This window comes from Amaranthus tricolor, chromosome 1 (assembly GCF_026212465.1).
Source record: "Amaranthus tricolor cultivar Red isolate AtriRed21 chromosome 1, ASM2621246v1, whole genome shotgun sequence".
NCBI lineage: Eukaryota > Viridiplantae > Streptophyta > Magnoliopsida > Caryophyllales > Amaranthaceae > Amaranthus > Amaranthus tricolor.
The window spans coordinates 13,128,370-13,150,915 of record NC_080047.1 but is presented as its reverse complement, the minus strand read 5'-3'; the positions used below and the strand labels follow the sequence as shown (position 1 = coordinate 13,150,915).

The window sequence follows — 22,546 nt, the reverse complement described above, 5'->3', positions numbered from 1 at the left end:
GTTTATTTTGTCATCGGGTCGATTTAAAGTTAGGTGTTTCAAGTCAGTCCACGATTTGATCTTTTGTTCATATTAATTTTTATATAATTTTAAATTCATTTTTAATCGAGTCAAATCAGGTTCGATTATAAAGTCGGTTAATATCGAGTTATCGGATTTATTTTGAATACCTTCACCTTAGAGTCACATGATATATATTTAAATGGATGGAGGGAATCTTAGTAAATATGTTGCCAATGACTACCGTTAAATGTTAACCATAGGTAGTAGTTATACATATTATATTAACGATCTACAAACACCAACCATAACTAATATTTTGTTGTTCGGTAATCAGCTTATTACTATATGAAAATTATTGAAATATATAATTATGTCATCTTATCGAATAAAGTGTCTAAATTACTAATTTATATAGTTAATAAATATACATTCATATTGCTAACACATGTACATATAGTATTTATACTTATACTGCAAAGTTACTAACACATATACACCACTAGTTCATATAATATAGCTAATACATGTACACAATGAGTTTATACAACTAATACATGTATAGGGCTAGATATAGCTAATACATGTAAACAATGAGTTCATATAACTAATACATGTATAGGGCTAGCTACAGGCCAATCATTTCTTTTAAATGCTTGTAGTACTTTGTTAGAGTATATAATAAATGGTTAAAACTGCTTATTTTTCAAAAAACTTTTACAAATTAAGAAAAGTGTTATTTTGTAAAACTAGTAGCCAATATATTTACGTATATTATTATTTTCGATTATTTCTTTCACTGTTGCACAATATTAATATTAGCTTCTGACTTGGTCTAGTGTTAGACTAGCATTAACATACATTACCAGTATTCCTTCTTCATTAAAGTCCCCATTGATAGAGTAATACTTTTTCATTTACACTTATATTTTATACTTCTATATATATATTATGGATTTCCAAATGAAATATGCAAGTTTTTATTATATTTTATACTTCATGCAAAAAATGTGTAATAATGTAAAGAAAAATATTAAAACCTGCTTGAATTCTCCAATTATAGGATGTTAGGTTTATAATCATTTGGAATTAGATGTGTTAAAAATAGACTCGACGATTTTGTCCGACCTTATAATCAAATTAGATTTAACCCGACATAAAAATGAATTTACTATTATATAAAAACTAATATATACACAAGATTCGATTTTAAACCGGCCCAAAACATTTAATCCGAAATCGACCCGATAATCCGAATGAGCACCTCTACTTGGAAGAACGAAAGCCTCTTCTCTTTAACAATGGGGAATAACATTAAGCTTAATTAATAAATTTATAGAAGTACTATACTTGTCGAATTAGATTCTTTATTGGATTTATTGGTATTTTGCAAATTTCCATTTATTCAAGTCATACATTGTGCTACAATTTTAGTTAATGAGACTAGAAAGATTTTTGAATTATGCACAATTTTTTTATTTGAAAATTTAGAAAAAATTACCTAGAATAATTCAATATTTTCATGATTTTCTTGTAATAATTTTACCTAATGTATAATCTCAGCTTTAGAAGTTATTTGCCTAGAGTAAACTTAGGTAACCTTTTGACCTGTTATAATAAGTTTGTATTTTTAACAAAAAGGAAAATTAAAATAAAATGTCAAAAAAATATTTAAAAAAATATTTAAAAAAATTTCTGATTTTTTTATTATTCAGAATTTTATGTATATTTTCAAAAATTTTCTCTAATTTACATTAGTTTTCATTTTACTTTTTTAGTAAATTACCTACTATAGCAGGTCAATGAGTTACCTAAATTTATTCTAGGTAAATACCCCATAAAGTTGGGATATCAGTAGGTGAGATTATTGCAAAAAAATTATAAAAAGGTTGGATTATTCTAGATAATTTTTCTTAAAATTTAATATAATGATAATAATTAATCTATTTTAGGCTTATCTATCTTAAAAATTTAGGGACAATATAATTTCAGGTGTAATATATTTTACTTAGCATAACTTAATATTGTTGAACTTATTTTAGGGGCTTAATATCAATTAATTTGTCATATGATTTATTCATTCCTTTACCATATTTTTTTTTAATTTAATTTCAATGTTCATAATATGTTGCAATTTCAACTTATTTAGATGCTAAGTTACTTAACTGATAAAGTCAAGTAATGATGAAACGTGCAACGATCAAATCTCCTCCATATCACTCTAATCCTTAAAATGCAAGGATTATAATATGAAAGCATTAATTTCAGAAGATAGAGGTCGATTATATAAACTAATAAATTATTTTTAGTAGTTATTTATATGAATTTTTCCTATTCATTTTAATTTTCTACCATCTTAATATATAAGTTTAAATTCTTCATAACCCTTTCTATTATTTTCCTTTAGGCTATTTTCGATCTTTCTTACATTCTTTTTAAATAATAGCGTAATCTTCAATTTGCCTTGAACCACCAAAATTAACAAAGATTGTATATTATGAAAAAATTAATTATGCGAAATGAAAAATGTGACTAGCATATATTCCATCTTTTCTTTTTGTTTATCCACTTAAAAACTTTTCACTTCAAGAGAGAGCGAGTTTTAAATAAAATTTTTAAAGATATATTAAAAATTAAAATATAATAACGTGAGAACTTATTAAATTCGTTTTAATGTATAGTTTTTTATTAATTTTTTATAATGTTTAGTTAGAAATAGTGATATTCTAAATTCTTCATAACCTTTTTATCATGTCCTTCAAGCAATTTTTGATCTCTTTACCTACCTTTTTAAATAATAAGGTGATCTTCAATGACTTATCCTTGGAATACCAAAATTAACAATAATTGTATATCATTATGAAAAAATTGCCTATGAGAAATGAAAATGTGACTAGCTAAAAGAATATATTCTCTCTGTTTTTTATTTGTTCACTTAAAAAATTATCATTTTAGAAGAAAGAGAGTTTTAAATAACATTTTAAAAAATATATTAAAAATAAAATATATTTATATGAGATCTTGTTGATTCATCTTAACATATAATTTTAATTATACATATATTAAAAAAGTGATATTTTGAATTTGCTTTAAAGCCTAAAATTAAGTAGACAAAAAAGTATTTTGTCTCAAAGAGCTCTCACTATCAAACATTAATGAAAGATATGGAGACTAGTATGTTCTTACAAAGTTTGAAGAGTCCAAGCTTTAAAAAAAAAAATGGCACAAAAATTAAATGTTAGAATGGTAGTTTCCTAATTTCTTATAGTGACTATTTAACATATAGAAAGGGCAATTAGTTTCAGCCATTTGTATGCTTTTTGGAATTATCAATAAGCATATTTGATATACCACCGCAATTTCACTTTCCTAAGTCCTCACCGGTCACCATATATAGGAAGTATCGTATTATGTTTTCAGCCCACAAAACAAATTGGAGTATTCCACATAAATTTTGCATAAATTTTTTTATGAGACACTCTCTCGTAAGAAGTATATTATTTTTGTTGGAATATATTATGCTTCTTTTTATTCGCTATAAATATTTCGTTTGACTTTTCATTATTTTTTAGGCGATTAAATAGGATGACATGTGAAAGAAAAATAAAGCGTTTTCAAGTTTTCATAGGGATAAAGTGGGATTAGTAAGTATAAAGGTGTAAAAAGGTTTAGTAAGGGTAATTTGGTAAAATTAACATACACAAAATAGAAATGAAACATTTAGAATATTTGACTCAATAAGGAAATGAGTCAATTAGGGTGAATAGGATGGAGTATATCTTTGGGCCTCAATCATCAGTTTAAATTTTTGATTGAGTTGTTTTCTTGACATAGTATCATAATCCAGTATAATAAGAGGTCAGGGTGTAAGGAGGGACTATGTTGCATTCACACTTTTTAGCCTAAAAGATTCTCGTATGAGGAAAAATGTTATAATATATAATATATCTTGTGATGTCAACTTTCAGCTTAAATTTTTAGTACATTATTTAATTAGACTAATAATACAAACTATTAACATTTATTCTAGACTCTTTATTTATTTTAATATTATTATGAAACAATCTCTCACAAAAACCTATAATTTTGATTATACATAAACAAAAGCAGAGCCAATCACTTCTATGTTTGATGTTGTTATAAATTGTGTCGTACACGACCGGTCTAATTGTACGATTCTCTGCCTCTTTTATTAATAGTGGTTCTGGTCTCCTCGATTGAGTATGGAAACTTTAGTGAGACTTGACAATTAAGATATACTCTTAGTATCAGCAAATAATTAAGAAAAGTATTTTTATATTGTAAATTTTCAGAAAGATTGAAATAAATAAATTAATTTTTAAAATAAATTTTAAAAAATCTTAATTTTTAAATAAATATCTTTATGTCTGAGCTTAAGATAAGATATATTATCAAAATAAGCTTGTTACTCTTAGAGAACAATTAGAACAACATTTTAATATCGGAAAATCTCCTATACAAAACAAGAAAATTTGATGGAATGAGATGTTTGGACATTCAGTATGTAGCGCATGCCTCTTAAAATTAAGACATGTGGCGTGTAAGCTATCACATTTTTTTATTTTAAATGTCATTAAATGTAAGATTTTTTTACTATTGTCAGGAAAAATTATAGAAAGTAAATATGATAAAGTAATAAACGTAAAAGTATTATATTGTGTTTTCTTACGTATTGATGAAAACTACAATGCTATGTTTAGGAATAATGATTTCATTTGAAAATTTAGAATTGACTCAAATTTATTGTTTGGCAAATCAAAAATTTTCAAATTTGAATTTGAATCAAATTCCATCATTGTTTTCAAAGTAGTTAAAATTGAGGATTTGAAAATGACTACCCAAACCTTGTCATTCTCAAATTCTTCATTTATGATTTCATGATTAAAATTCAAAATTTGAAATAAAATACTTGTTTCCAAACACTACACAAAGGAATTTAAATAGAGATGCAAATAACTAAATTTCTTAAAACTAATAAGACACTTACGGCCCGTTTGGTTAGTGGTACCAAATGGTGGTAATGGGAACGATTTATAATGTAAATTTTCATGCTATGTATGATGTCATTACCATGGTAATGAAAGTTTCATCATAAAAAAGTTTTTTTGTTCACAATTTTTCATTACCACCTAATACCACATATTTTGTTAAAGGAGAATAAGTATGGTCATTACATTTATCAAGTGATATTCTTACCAAAATTACACTAACATTCCATTATCATTCCCACCATTTAGTACTGGTTACCAAACGGGCCGTTAGTGTCAAATGTGGGAAGTTAAATAACCCACTAATCCACTACTATTAATAACTTACTAAAATAATTGCTCCATCGGTTCCTTAATGAAATTCTCATAATGTATGTTCACGGATATTAAGAAAAATAGAATTTTGTATCTAGTATATATATTATTTTATTGAATAATAAATTTGATGGAGGAAAAGTCGAGACCATAAATATAGAAAAATATATTAAAAAAAAGTTAGTGGAAAAAACATTGGAACCACAACTAATAAAAAATATTTTTATAAAATTAGTGGAAAACTAATAGGAACCAATATAAAAATGTTAAAATGATGTTATTAAAAGTTATGTGGGGATCATAAGTATTATTAAAATATTATAATGAGAAAAAATAAAGTTACTTTGTCCAAAATTTATGATATAAATAGAAAGAGTCTATATAAAATCAACAAATGAAACACCTAAAAATAGCAAATGGGACATTCCTTAAAAAACGAAGAGAATAACTTCTAAATAATTATTGTTTTAATTTTAAATCAAATCTCAACAAGTATATCGATAGAATATTTCAGTGAGATCACTTGAAATTAAGACTGTGGCAATGAAATTGCACCTTCAACGGCTCGTTTGGTTAGTGGTACTAAATAGTTGTAATGAAAATGCATTGTAGTGTAAAATTTCAGTAAAAGTTCCATGTAATTCTCATGGTGATGAAACTTTGATTACAAAAAAACTTTTTTGTTTATAAATTTTTATTACCACCTAATACCACCTCTCTTAATGGTTTTGTATTGGAATAAATTTTATGAAGAAAATGAGATGATTAAAGTTGGACAAGTATGGGTATTAAAGTAGTCATTAGATTTTTCAACCAAAATTATACTAATTTTCATTCTCATTACCACTATTTATTACCGTCTATAAAAAAAGTGGAATTGACTACTTTAATAGAATATTATACTGTAGGCGAAGTCATTTTCAACATAGGAAGTTAAATTTATTAAATTATATACGACAGAGTAATATAACATATAAGGCCGTCGTTTCCGTAGAGTTTTGGCCCACTTCCAACATCTAACACTTGTGACTTGTGAGGTGGAGTTCGGGATAAAATTTGGACTCTCAAAGGTAATGAAAGGTGTGTATGTTACATTGTATGTAGGGTGATAAACCATTCGAAATTTTCTTATCCGGTTTTATCCAATTTTGGAAAACAAGATAATTTGGATGATATTCAATTTTTAAATGGGATATAGATATCGGAATATTGGCAAAATTAGATATCTGATTATTATTATTATTATTATTATTATTATTATTATTATTATTTTATATATATATATATATATGTTTATGTTATTGAATTTACTAATATTTACTATTCTCAATTATAACTAAGTTGCATAACTAATTTATTGTTAATTAATTTAGACTTTTGAAAATTCAACCATATTCCGAAAACGATTTGTATTCAAAGTTTAAAAAATAAGCTTGATTAAAGAAAAAAAATATAAAGTGAGCTTAAATATTCATGTGTGAAAAAAACTTAAATTTGTTTCAAAAAAATCAAAAAAATAATTTAACAATCGGATATCCATTACACGATCCGATTAAACCGGGTATCTATATTTCTGAATATATATTCGATTTTTCGAACCGGAACTAAATTATGAGTTTCACTATCCAAAAAATCAGATATCCTAATATCCGAATCCGAATTGATCCGATATTTGGTTTTGAACGCCCCTACTTTCAACATGTCTATCACTTTTTTTTTTTTGTTTCTTTTGAATTTGTTAAGGATGCGACTTTTAATTTTAGTTCTGTTTCTTAAAATTATTGTGTACATTGTGTTGCTAATCTAGTGTTGAACTTATACTCTGGTTCTGGTCAATTGCGTCTTATTTTCATAAGTTTGGCTTCAAGCATGTGTTATGTAATTGACATGTCCGTTACTTATTTTACATAATAACTCGTTTGGTGGTAGTCAAAAAAATTTTTGTATGAGACGGTCTCACGCTTTATACATGTTAGAGTATATAATATATCTTAGAGTCTCGATCATCAGCTTTTGCTTTTGGTTGAGTTCGCTCCTTAACATAGTATCAGAAGTCAGTGTGATATGAGGTCACGAGTATGAGGAGGGACTGTATTGCATCCATATTTATAGCCCCAAGGGCTCTCGTATGAAGAGACGTGTTAGAATAAAAAATTTATCATGAGGTTTCAACCATCAACTTAAACTTATGATATATGGTTTAATTTGACCAATAATATTAACTATTATTATACATTCTAGACTTTAATTTTGACATTTTTTTGTCAAGAGACGGTCACAACTCACAAGATTATCGATAATTTTGATTATACATAAATAAAAGTGGAGCCAAGCACTTACTTTCTATGGAACTTTAGTGAGACTTGAGATTCAAGATATACTCTTAATATCAATGAACAATTAGAACAACACTTTTATAATGTAAATCTCCAATATAAAACAAGAAAATTAGATAGAAGAGATGGTTGGACCTTCACACATATGGCATGCAAACTATCACAATTTTCACAAGTTTTAATATAAGACGGTTTTACGGTGAGATTATTTTAATTGAGTTGGTCTAATTTATATTTATTTTTAAAGTGATTACTTATAATCTAAAGTGACCACTTATAATTTTAAAGTGATTACTTAGAGAAATAGGCTTACTTATATGGACTCGTCTCATGATGAGACGATTTTATATAAGGTGGGCTGCACAATTTTTAGTTAAAATGTCATTAAATGTAAGATATTTTAGTATTGTTGGAAAAATTAAAGATAGTAAATATGATTAAATGATAAATGTAAAAGTACTATATTGTTTAGAAAAAGCTACAATGGAATTTAATAAAAGATACAAATAACTAAATTTCCTAAAATTAATAAGCCACTTAGTAGTAGATGTGGAAAGTTAAATAACCCACTAATCCACAACTATTAATAACTTATTAAAATAATTACTCAATTTGTTCCTTAATGAAGTTCCACAATGTTCACGGGAAATTAAGAAGAGTGGAAACATTATTTTATTAAATAATAAATTTGTTGTAAGAAAAGTCGAGACCATAAACATTAAAAATATTATTAAAAAGTTAGTGGAAAAAACATTGAAACCACAACTAATAAAAATTACTTTTATAAATTATTGAAAAACAAGTGGGGACCTAAAGAACTCAAAAATGTTAAAATGATATTAATGGAAGTTATGTGAGTGCCGTAAGCATTATTTAAATATTATATTATTATTAGAAAAAATAATGTTATTTTTATCCAAAATTTATGATATAAATAGAAAGATTATCGATAAGAAAACACACAAAAATAGCAAATGAAAACTTATTTAAAAAACGGAAAGATTAAATTCTAAATAATAATTATTGTAATTTTAAATTATTAAATCAAATCTCAACGAGTACATCACTAGAATATTTTAGTGAGATCACTTGAAATTAAGAATGTGGTAATAAATTGCACTTGAAGAGGTATTAAGTAAGAAACAGAAATTGAGCATTTTAAAAGAATATTAATTTGTAGACGAGGTCATTTTCAAACATAATAAGTTAAATTACATTAAATTATATAGGACAGACTAATATAACATATAAGGCCGTGGTTTCGTAGAGTTTTGGCCCACTTCCAACATCTAAAACTTGTGACTTGTGAGGTGGAGTTGGCGATAAAATTTGGACTCTCAAAGGGGATGAAAGGTGTGTATGTTACTTTGTATTAGGGTAATCCGAACTGCAATATTTGATATCCGATTTTATAAATTAGATATACACAAATTTTTGTATTAGATGGCTTCACCGTGAAATGTGCCTTATACTTAGATTAAATAACCTAATTATAAAACTTTTAGCATAATTGGCCTTTTATAAGAATTCGTCTCACGGTAAGACAGTCTCATACAAAAATTAGTAATATATAATTTTGGAAAATGAGATAATTTGGACCGGCATCTAGTTTTGAATTGGATACCGAATTCTGATCAAAATGTTGGCAAATCCAGATATTCGGTTTTCCCGTGTTTAATATATATATATATATATATATATATATATATATATATATATATATATATATATATATATATGTTAATGTTGTTGAATTTATTAATATGTACAATTCTCAAATATAACTAAGCTGCATAACTAATTTATTGTTAATTAATTTAGACTTTTGAAAATCCAATCATATTTCTAAAACGATATATATTCAAAGTTAAAAAATAAGCTTTGATAAAGGAAAAAAGTGAAGTCAGCTTAAATATTTATTTGTAAAAATATAAATTTGTGTAAAAAAACCTAAAAAACAAATTAAAAAATCGGACATCCATTACCCAATCCGGATTAAATCAGGTATCCGAATTTCGCATATTCGATTTGTCGGACCGGAACCAGAATGATTTTCACTATCCAAAAATCGAATATCCTGATTTCACTTCAGTATGCGGTTTTGAACACCCCTACATTTAACATGTTTATTTTATCACAATAATTTTTTTTTTTCTGTTTCTTTAAATTTGTTAGGGATGCTTGTCTTTTAGTTTTAGTTTTGTTTCTTTAAATTATTGTCTACATTGTGTTGCTAATGTAGTGTTGAACTTAGTGATAGTCTGGTTCTGGTCAATTGCGTCTTATTTTCATAAGTTTGGCTTCAAGAATGTGTTATAGGGTCCGATTCCGCCCGCAAAGAAAATAAAAAATAGGTCCGTAAAAATGGGTGGACTTTTAAATATTTAAGCTTGCAGGTAGATTTTTAAGGAATTATTCAATTCGCTATCTACTCAAGCCCGTTTATAAACAGTTCTAATTTATTCCTTATTTTACATAATAACTTGTTTGGTGCTAGTCAAAAAAAATTAATCATGAGCAAACTTTTGATAGTTAACAGTTATCACTTATCAAACCTAAAATGAAATTATCAATTATTTTCTATTATAATGTGTACAAAAATTCTATACTTTCTTCTATTCGCTTTATTTGTCCCATTTAGTTTTTCAACACTATTCATCAATCACTCTTATTATGTGATTTGTTCTTAATCTATAAGTTATAATATAGTTATGTGGAATCTTGTTTTATTCGTCTTATTGTAAATTTTATTAATATCAACTTTTAAAAATTTTTACTTAAGCACAATTAGAGATTTTTGAGATTGAAAACATATATTAACAAATGTGTCAAAATCAAATAGGACGAGTAAAGAGAATAGGAGGGAATAGCATTTACCACTTACAATAATATTGAAAATTATGTGATGTATAACAAATCACATCTTGACATGTGATTTTAAATTAGTGAACATACTGAACAATCTATAGACTACGTATATGAAAGGTCGAATATAATGGAATATTCTTTTGAGAGCTCACATGCCATTAGCCACATATCACTCTTAAAGAAACCCCCCCTCATCTAACAAAAATATGCCACACATTTTAGATTAGAGGCCATTCAACCAAATTACTTAATAAGCTTATGAATATAATTTATCAATAAAATGTGCACGTTTTGGTTTAAATGAATCTCAAAATGATCGAAGTAAAATTTGGTTTTAGAATTATTGTAAGAATTATATTAGCTATTTCAAATCTTGACTTAAAGAGATTGATCTTTGATCAAATCTTGAAGCTCGTTATTGTTTTAAAGTTTAGCTCTAAGTCAAGCTTTAAAACGCAGTCAACTAATAATGCTAATGAGAATTACAAAGTAAATTTTGATTTTAAAACTATTGCAAGAATTATACTAGCTAGTTCATATCGAGATTTAAAGAGATTGGTCTTTGATTATACTCTGAAGCTCGTTACCGCTTTGGAGTTCGGATCAAAATCAAGCTTTATAACGCAATCAACCAATAATGCTAATGAGAATTACAAAGGAAGCACGACATTAAATCCATAGTTGATGACTTTGGTCGAAAAGTTTGAAGCTTCACTACAAGAAAAATCATATCAGACGTCATCTTTTTTTGTGGACCATACTCTAAAACTAATAGCTCAAAGAATAGGCGATAAAAAAAAAAAAAAAAAAAAAACTGACGCAAACTGTCGCCCTATACGCGTTGCCCAAAAGTATGAGCTATGGGAGTCACCTATACGTGTGGCCCAAATGTGTGAGTAATGGGTCAAAACTTTTGTGGCCCAAAGGTATGTGATATGGGGGTCATTGTCTTGTGTAATTACAACTAAGGTCATCAATAAAATTCAATGGTTTTTAGTCTATAAACTACTCAACATAAATTCACAAATATAATTATATACAATCCATCCTTTCGTACGACCTTTTGAGGTAGTAGAAAAAGGTTGGATGATTTTTAGTCTCTAAAATACTCAACATAAATTCACAAATATAATTGTTGGGGTGGTTTACCCCTCATCGACAAATTAAAGATGGAGTACACACGTTATAACTTATTGGAGTCCTTCTACCTATTGCCATATAATTTTGGGATAGTATATATCTCTTTATCTTATAAAGTGTGTATACATCGTATTTTCCTGATAATTTGCTGATATTCACAATAAGTCTAACTTAATTTAACAATAACATACACAATCAAACATCAAAAGTAATCAATCATGAAAAGCTACTAAAATGAAGTCAAGTGATCAATCTAAAGATAACTTAACATTCTTCATTGACCATCCTTCTTTAGTAATGTTCGCTACAATTTTAACACATGCATAATAAACACTTAGTTCTTCCTAATCATGCTAGTGGGTAATCAGGCCCTAAAGCCTAGAAATTGACTACTTGTACATAATGGTTAAGTAAAACAACAAATTATTGCAACCAAAATTACGAAGCAAATACTACTAAAGAAGATGATCTAAAACTAACCTTATATGAATTCTCAATACTTTCTCTCTATTTTGTTTTACTAAAAATAAAAAATTCTAATCCATTATTAATTGAATGATTATCTAGAAATAATCTTGGAAGTGTGTTGAATGCTCCACACAAAATTTTCATCCATAAATGATGACAAACTAAGAGAGTCAAGTTAAAAAAGAGAGGACCTTGACCTTGCAATGGATGGAAGAATTGAAATAAATATGTTTTTTTAATAAAAAATAAAAAATAAAAAAATTAGTTTGATCCTAAGTAATTCCTAAAATAAGTGTCTCCATGTCCGAGCCTGAGGTCATGACTTATTTGCTGTTACTAACAGTTAACAAGAGAAGAACATGTTAAGAGTCAAAAAAAATTATCATGATTTTGTTCACTGTTAGTAATAACAAATAAAAGGAAAACAAAGTTAAATTTTAAAAGAAAAAAAAAATAAATGAAGAGTTGGCTCAGACACAAAAACACTTATTTAGAAAATTACTTTTGGATCAAACTTAATTTTTTAATTCTTATTAAAATATTCCCAATAAATGATGGATATTTAGTAAGTATGGCATTGAAGTCCAAAGACATTCATCATCATCTTCATCATACCCAGTGTATCCCATTCATAGAAAACTATGGCCAGGGTCTAGGGAGGGAAGGACGGCGACAACTCATACCCATAAAGGAGAGTGCAGCTAAAGAGTCTCCCGACTCGAGAAAGAATAAGATAAGTTTCTGCAACTGATGGGACCTAGTGTGGCTGAAGTTGACTCCGTAAGTCTGCATATTATAAAAAACAAGTGTGACCCTTAAACATAAGATAAATATAAATAGAATGCATATGGATAAAATAAAATAAAGTAAAAAACAATTAAAAATGAAATGAAAACAATAGTAATGATAATAATAATAGCAACGAGTAAAAGCCAGAGAACAAGAACACCAACAGATAAGCGAAGAGAAAATTTGTAATCTAAAACATGGATAAGGTGCTTCCACTTACCCCTATCTCCGGTTAGGTCCTCAGAGAGGTTTAATTCATGCAAATTAACTTTTATTAGCTCATCCCAAGTTCTCCTAGGTCTTCCTCGACTCCTCTTACCTTCTACTATGATGCTCTCTATCCTCCTCATAGGGGCGTGAAAGTCTTTCTCTACACATGTCCAAACCACCTCAATCTATTTTCACGCATTTTTGCAGAATTAGGGGCAACCCCTAGTTTGTCTCTAAACTCTTGGTTTCTTATTCGATCCATCAATGTGTGCTTGCACATCCACCTTAGCATACGCATTTCTGTTACTTCTATTTTATGTTCAAAAATCTTTTTTAAAGGTCAACATTCTGTGTCGTATAGCATAGTAGGTCTGATTGCCCCCCTGTAAAATTTACCTTTTAACTTATTGGGGAACTTCCTATCACATAGCACCGTGGTTGCTGCTTGCCACTTGAGCCAACCCGCATGTATTCGATGATTGACATTTCCGTCAATCTCCCCATCCCGCTGAATGATTGATCCCAATTACCTGTACTTTGTCGTACTAGTAACCACTTATTCACCAATGGACATCTCTGGCTCACCAATCCGCGATGTCCCACTAAAGTCATAACGCAAATATTCAGTTTTCGTACGGCTAATGTGCAATCCTTTGCCTTCTAAAACTTCCCTCCACTCATCCTATTTATAACTAACTCCCTCTTTTTTTATACCAGATGATTCAAATATACTTTCTCTGTAATTGTGTCCTCAAATATACTTTCTCTGTTATTTGAGTTTATACCAGATGATTCAAAAAGCTCTCACATCTTTGAGTCATATAGTATTTTCTCGTAATAATATAAAGAGTATAATCCATGTGTCCCTTACATTAAGCTTTTGAATTATCATTTCATAACATTGGGCATTGATGCTATAACAAGAAATTAATTTAACTAAAACTTTTAGCTAATTTTCAAAGCATTATATATGTCATAATACTCTTATCATTTTAATATGACAGACTTGTACTTCCTTTCAGCCTTAATTTGTATTTAATGTTGTCTAAAAAAAATTCTATTTAATGTTTAAACTTTATTTTATATGTTACTTTAATTTTTAATATCTCTAATTATAAATAAAATACTAATCAAAGTCATATTAATAAAATTTACATTGTTAAATAATTAGGAAAAATTAATATTAATAATCCAACCTTTCACAATCTGCTGTGAGTAATCTCACCTTTGGATTTAAATCCAACCTTTGCGCTATAAACATAACTTTTTATTTTATAATAATTTAACCTTTAGCCTTAGTTTGCTATCATCATGCCATGTTGATACTTGAAAAATAATTCAAAGTTGGGATTATTCACAGCAGATTGATCAAAAGTTCGATTATTAATATCAATTTTTTCCTATTAATTAAATAAGATTAAATTTGATCATTTATTTAATATAGATTAAGAATAAAATATAAGTAAAAATGGATTGATGAATAACGTCAATTAAATTGACAGAAAATTTAGTAATTGATAGAAAATTTAGTGATGGAATGAAGGAACCTGGTGAGTATGACATAAATTATTGAGAATGAAAAATGAAAGATTACTAACCATTATAAACTGGAATAGCCTGAAGAAGATCAATCTCTTCAAGAACAGAAACGGGGTTACATTGCTTATTTTGTTCAACAATTCTCCATTGGTTATGATGCATCAATCTATCTGAAACTGATCCTAAAGGGAAAGATCGAGTAAAAATAAGCGTTTTTTTTAAAAGAAATTCCGAAATAAGTTTCAGGAAATTTTGATTTAAAAAATTAGCGTTATGTCCGAGCTTAAGGTCAAAGTTCATTCACTATTAATAATACCGAACAAAAGAAAAAAAATTACTTTCTTCGCTATTAGTAACAACGAACAAAAAATGACAATGTCATAATGTTTGAAGAGACAAAATATGTTTGAAGAGACAAAATAAAAATGAAAAAAAGCTTTGTAGAGCGAACAAACTAATTCTGAATTTTTTTTCCCCCAAAACATAATGACGTTGTCCCACTTTCTTTGCTATTATTACTAGCAAACAAATTTTTTTTTCTTTTGTTCGCTACCCTGACCTTACGCTCGGATATGGAGACGCTTATTTTGGGAATTAAAATTTTTCAAAGCTTATTTTAGAATTTTTTTTAAAAAAAAAAGCTTATTTTTTGATTTTTTTCTCATAAAGGCGTATTGATACTCTTGCCTAAACCACAAGAGAAAAATTGATAAGCTAATTTATAAAAAAAAAAAGCACTAAATAAGACGAAAATCAACTTATTTCAAAAAATAAGCGTCTAATTTCCAAACTCTGAGGTTTGGATCTGTTCGTAGTTAGTAACTGCGAACAGATGCTTAATTTTTTAAAAAGGCAAAGAAGCTGTTCGCAGTTAGTAACTGAGAACAGAGCTGTCGAACAGCTTATTTGCCTTTTTAAAAAAATTAAGCACAACTAACTGCAAACAGAACCAAACCGCAGGTTTGGAAATTAGACGCTTATTTTGGAAAATAAGTTGATTATCGTCTTATTTCGTGCTTTTTTTTTTTTATAAATTAGCTTATCTATTTCATTTTTTTTTTCACCACAAGAGCTAGTAGCCCAACTAACATGGGCATTTTAAGCTTTTCATCAAGAGGAGAATTTTGTCTAGACTGAGTCCATCGAACGAAAAAGGAGTTTTGTATTCTTCTACTCTTGGCACGCTAGAGAATGAAGGCACCAAAAAATCTCAGTCTTTCATAAAAAATTTAATTGGTGGGTTTAAGAAAATGGTATTTTTGACGAGTTAAAAAAAATAAATTTACATATATATAAGCTCCTTATTTATAGAGATAATTACATAATTAATGAGTAATACACACTCTAAAGCTAAGATTAAATCATAATAATTAACTCTTGTAACTCCTCATCCTCGATGGTTTAATACATTAAATCACAAGCTATAGGTTAGGGGGTTTAAGAACTAGTATAGCGAAGATGAGGAAAAAACTATCATTCATCATGCATTATTATCATCATAATTTATATGTTTAAGTCACTTTACCTCCATAACTTCAATCAATGATCATCCCACTTAAACATCTTCATAAATTCTTGGTGTGCATACTCAATGCACACAAATTAATGCACCCATTTGATTCTATCTTTGTGCACACACACTAATGTATAGACTTGATTGTACACTCAAGTCACACTAATTTAAACTAGGTAATTACCCGTATTAAGCACGGGTTATTTAATACTTTTACATAAATAAATAAAAAAATATCAAAAGAAATGAATAAGATAAAAAAAATTAATATTGGTACACAATTTGAAATATAGGTTTGTGTACTGTAATATACATTACGACGGAAAATAATGTTAAACGATATATAAACTTAGTGAAATGGATACATAAGAACTTTTATCAACTATAAATATTGAAACACTTTTTTGTATAAATTGTATGTTGAAGTATAAATATTATTATAATCATCAAATATTAAAATCTTTAGTTTTTGCCTACTTTTGACCCATAAAACAATTACATATGATCGATTACGCATTAATACGTATTAGATATCGCCCATCTCTAAGCACGATTTATTTCGCCTCAATTTGAATAAAGCAATTAATTTCACCAGCTAAATATACCATCAGTAATAAAAAAATATACATCAATCAAAACCTCCAGTAAGTCAAATCCTAGAATTTCATATCCATAATTTAAATTTAATTATTTAATTAACAGTTAATAAAATTTAAACTTAGTATAAACCCATACAAAGATATCAATTAAATATATTTGGTGTTGTTACTTGAAATTTCGTGTCTAAAATGTCCTTCATTTATTATTAATCAACTTGCATTGGAAAAAATTCACTTTTTAAGAAAATGCATTAATTTAAGATTTTTATTAGAAGTGATATTTAATATTTGTAAAGAATCTAACATATGTTTATATTTCCTTACATGCATATATTATTATTCGATGTAAATAAAACAATAATATATTTATTATACTTTATATGTATAAATTTAATAAAATGATGGTAAAAGTTTAAAAAATTTGCCACAACAATCAATTTCCCAAAAGATTTAATATAAGAAAATTATAATAATTAAAAGCACTCTTTTTATATCAATACATTTGCATCCAATGTCGGTCTTAAAAGGGGGCATAAGGGGCCTATGCCCCGGGCCCATAAAAAGTTAGAAAAACGATTCTTTTAATATTTAAAGTTAGGGGCCACTAGTAGTATGTTTAATAATTAGGGGCCCATAACAAATATTTTACACCAAGCCTCTCAAATCTCAAGGTCATCTCTAGTTATTTTCACAAAACTTGTGCTAAAAACACAAAAGCTTGTATTAAGAGTATATATTGTAAAATAAATTAATCGAAATATATTGTCTTTTTGTAGCTAAATTCTTTTGCCGCATATGTCTATGGTACCGATCAACTAACTTTTGCTCTAAATTCTATTTGGGAGATGACTAACCTATATTAATCTAATTAAGTTTATTCTCATGTTTCATCTAGTCTTTCTATCTTATTATTATCCACTTATTTAAAAATCACAAAGTAGAAAAACTATTACAAATATAACGCAATTATACCAATTTGTAAGAAAATAAAAATATTTTATATGGTGCAATTAAATAAATAATGACAGTTGAAGTAACAGTATGAAAACTTTGTAGTTTTAATAATAATAAGAAATGCATTCTAATGACAATGGAAGTAACATTTAGAAAACATAACACATTATATCAATTCTATGTCTTTGCTCACTGCAACCAATATTGATATTAAATAAGCCCACCAGATAATCTATAAAAAATTTCAAAAAATTAAACTCTATATTAAAAGGGCACACTCATAAACCCTAAATAAATTAGAAAAAGAATATAAGATTTAAAAATATATCAAAAGACTCAATTTAAATGAAAAAGAGTTTTAAATTTTTTAAAGATTTATTAGATATCTCATATCTGTCGCAAGTAGTAGTGTCTCTCTCTTTGACTTTTTGTAATTAGGGGTATTCAAAAGTACCCAACCTGCCTGACTCGACGACCCGCTTCATAAATGGCGGGTCAAAAAATAAAAAAATTGAAAACTGAGTTGAATCATGGGCCGATTTCAAATTGATTCGGGTACCCGTGAATGACCCGCCAATAATATATGTACTTAATTTTTGGGGTTTTCACTCAGTTCACTTTTCATTTTCACTCAGTAGAATGCCGTTTTCATTTCACTTCATCTTCCTTTTTTCTTCTTTTTCGAATCTCAGTTTTCAGTTCACTTTGCATCTTCATTTTTGAATGTTCATCTTCTTAAGGTATGTTAATCTTTTTTTTCAATTTCGTTTTTATGTTCATGATTTCGTTTTTGTTCTGTTTCTTTTAGGGATTTCATTTTTCAGTTTCGTATTTTTGTTTATATTGTTTTCGTTTTTAGATTATATTGATTTCGTTTTTTTTTTTTGATTTTGTTTATATTTCAGTTCTTGATTTTTGTTGGGTTTTTTATGTAGATTTCCTAGTTTTTGTTCAATTTTAGTTTCGTTTTTTTTATGTTGATGATATTGATTTAATTCTTTTCGTCATTTAGTTTTATGTAGATTTAATTCTTTTTTATGTTAATCATTTAATTTCGTTTTTGTTCAATTCTTTTCATCATTTAGTTTTATGTAGATTTCGTTTTTCAGTTTTTGAGTCTAGAAGATTTTAGTTTTTTAGTTTGAGTCTAGAAGATTTATGTTTTGATGAACATTTTGTTTTGATGAACACTTGTTATGTTTTTTAATTTTTGAGTCTAAAAGATTTCGTTTTAATGAAGCTAGTTCTGTTTTTTTTATTGTGTTTTTACTTTTTAGGAAATGTCCACAACTGGAGACAATAGCAATGATTTTATGGAGATACTTTTTTCTAATTCGGAGGAGGAATCTGAACCTGAGGTTTTGATGGTGTAACATTCCGGCCTCTCGGACCGTTGGTGACTACTCTTGGAGACTGTAGACTAGCCCAACAAACCAACACAAGTCTTTCCGGCGCACTTTGTCCTCACTCGTGCGCACCCGGAAAAACTTCCCAGGAGGTCACCCATTCTAAGATTGCTCTCCACCAAACACGCTTAATTGTTGAGTTTTTAGCAAATGGGCTCCCTAGAAAAGAAGATGCACCTTGTTGGTATGAGTAGTCTATCAATCTTTTTTCAAGTTAAATCTAAGATATTACACTCACCCCCACTTAAGAATACAGCGTCCTCGTTGGATCGTAACTTCAGGATCTTTTCCCCCGCTAGGTGCACTGAACACTATCAGCCACGGTTGTAGGGTTGTTCTGATACCATTTGTAACACCCCGGGCTCTCGGATCGCTAGTGACTACTCTTGGAGACTGTAAACTAGCCCCACAAACCAACATAAGTCTTTCCAGCGCACTTTGGCCTCACTCGTACGCACCCGGAAAAACTTCCCAGGAGGTCACCCATCCTAAGATTGCTCTCCACCAAGCACGCTTAATTGTGGAGTTCTTAGCAAATGGGCTCCCTAGAAAAAAAAATGCACCTTGTTGGTATGAGTAGTCTATTAATTTTTTTTCAAGCTAAATCTAGGATATTACAGATGGAGGTTCAATCCAAGAAAAAGAAGGGAAAAGATTGTGGAAAAACAACAAAGAATGAAGAAGATGAATCTAAGGGTAAGCGTAAAAAGCCTTCTACTGCTTGAGATCATTTTAGTGAAATCCCTAGTGATACAAATTTTGCGCTCTACTGTTAATGGAACTAATGCTATGAGACGTGACTCCTTTTTTTGTTGACAAAAGGCAAACAATTTTAGTTTTTGAGTCTAAAACAAGAGTAAACTCCGATGGAACTGTTGAGACTGTGAGTGTTTCTAAATTATGGCATTTTAATCAAGATGAAATAAGAGAAGCAATTGCTGAAATGATAATTATTGATGAATTGCCATTAGTTTTGTAGACTGTGAGGGTTTTCGTAAGCTTTGTAAGGTTGCTATTCCTGATTTCATTCCTGTGTCTGACCACATAATAGAAAGAAATTAAAGAGTTTTTTTAAGAATTTGACATTTAGGGTTTGTCTTACCACAAATACATGGCCTTCTGGTCAAAATTTGTCGTATATGTGTCTAATTGCTCAATTTAGAGATGACAATTGGAATTTGCATAAAAAAATTATTAATTTTTGCCCTGCTGCTGGTCAATCTGGGAAACTTATTGGTAAAGTTGTTAAAAAGTGTCTTCTTGCATGGGGTCTTAAAAAAGTACTCACATTAACTGTCGACAATGCTAGTTCTTATGATTTAGCCATTAAATATTTAAAAGAGGTAATCAAGCTTTGGGATGATTGTGTGTTGAATGCTGAGTTTTTACATATGAGATGTGTTGCACATATTTTGAATCTAGTTGTCAAAGATGGTTTTAGAGAAGTTGATAGAGCTGTTTTGAAAGTCCGAGCTGCTGTGAAATATGTGAGGTCTTCCCCTGCAAGGTTAAAAAAGTTTAGGGCATGTGTTTTAGAGGAAAGTTTAAGTTGTAAGGGTCTTGTTAACTTAGACATTAAAACAAGGTGGAATTTCACTTACAACATGCTTAAAATTGCATTGACATTTAGGAAGGCTTTTAAAAATTTGAAAACAAAGTTCTCTCCTTATGTAAGAGAGCTTAATAAGGTGATGGTGCACCTGAAGATGATGATTGGGATAGGGTTGCTGTGTTTTTGACTTGAGATTTTCTATGATGCTATTTTGAGTTTGTCTGGCTCAAGAAATGTCACATGTAATGCAGTTTTTGAACAGATTTATGACATTGGTTATGCCATTAAGACTCATCTTAATGACCAAGATGAAAGTCTGAAGCAAATGGCAAAATTAATGAAGGATAAATATGACAAGTATTTGACAAAATGTTAATGTCAATAATGTTTTGATGTTCATGCTTTAGTTCTTGATCCAAGACTTAAGTTAAAATACGTTGAGTGGATTGTTTAATGGTCTTATGATTATATTGACTCAATTAGCATGTGTGAACGGATTAGAGATAGTTTCGTGAAATTGTTTGATTTTTATGCATCTTCCCAACACACAAAGAAGATTGGTTCATGTTCTAGTGTTTCTAGTGTTTATGTTGGCATCGATACGATTGAGGTTGAGGGGAAAAGGAGCAAGGGGTCAAGATTAAGAAAGGAATATGTGAATGAAATTGGAAAATTCACTTCGGAAGTAATAACTAAGTTGGATAAGTATTTAGGAAGTGAGTGAGGATAATGATGATGAGTTATATTGTCTTGGTGGTTTGGACAAGGGAAAACCTATCCAATTCTTATGTTTATGGCTAGAGATGTACTAGTTTTTCCAGTTTCGAGTGTTGCTTCAGAGTTCGCTTTTAGCACGGGAGAATGTGTTCTTGATCAATTTTGTACTTTGACTCCTCGAATGGTAGAAGCTCTCAATTGTTGTCAAGATTGGATTCATACTTCGGATCAATTTGCATAGAGGAAAGTTTATTAGAGTTGGAAAGTATCGAAGAAGGTTTGAATTTTTTCTCTATTAATTACAATTATCAACAATAATAATTATCTGTTTATTGATACTTACATTTTTTGTGATGTACATTATTTTGCAGGCATGGAAGATTTAGTTTTAGAGCAACCAACTATTATCATTGATGAAACGACCGCTATTCCGACAGAAAAATGAGCAAATGAAGACTTTGGACTGTAATTGTTATGTTATTGAAGACGTTTGTAATTGAGAATTGTGGACTTTGTTTTGTTTGGACTTTTATTTAAAACTTTGCTTTGTTTGTTTGGGACTTTAAGGTGGACTATTAGTATTTTATGGTGGACTATGGTTTATTCGGGACTTTGAACAACATTGACATTATATATTACTTCTGAGTTTTGAAAATTAGAATATTAATTTTAAAATTTAAAATTCTGCCTAAATCAGTAAATCTGTATCTGTCCAAATTTTCTACCTAGAATTTTATAATAAATACTATAATTAAATCTGTTAAAATAATCAAAATAAAAATCGGGTACTCAGTGTTCTGACTCGTTTTATTCGGGTACTCGAAAATCGGGTACCCGCATTAAATGGGAGGGGACACGGGCTGTTTAAAAAGTTTGCCGGGTACTCGGTAATAAATACCCTTACTCATAATCATTTTGAACAAATTTGTTAAATTAGAAAAAAAAAAGAGATCCATGTTTGATCAATTAAATAACAATAAAAAGCAATTAAAATCTAAATTTCTAAATAAATTATTCACATGCATATAAGAAAATATGATGTCAAAAAATCAATAAATAAAAAAAATTAAGAAAATGAAAGAGATAAAAATGTACTAATGCAAAAGATATGGCCCATTCATCCAGATTGGT

The 22,546-nt window shown here is 28.5% G+C and overlaps 1 long non-coding RNA gene across 1 annotated transcript; it reads left to right on the top strand.

The window, feature by feature from the left end:
• The first annotated feature begins 18,344 nt into the window (after positions 1-18,344).
• Positions 18,345-22,546, top strand: LOC130823406 (uncharacterized). The gene is made up of 3 exons (XR_009046584.1): positions 18,345-18,480; positions 19,018-21,692; positions 21,787-22,546. It is a non-coding gene; the product is annotated as an uncharacterized LOC130823406 (long non-coding RNA).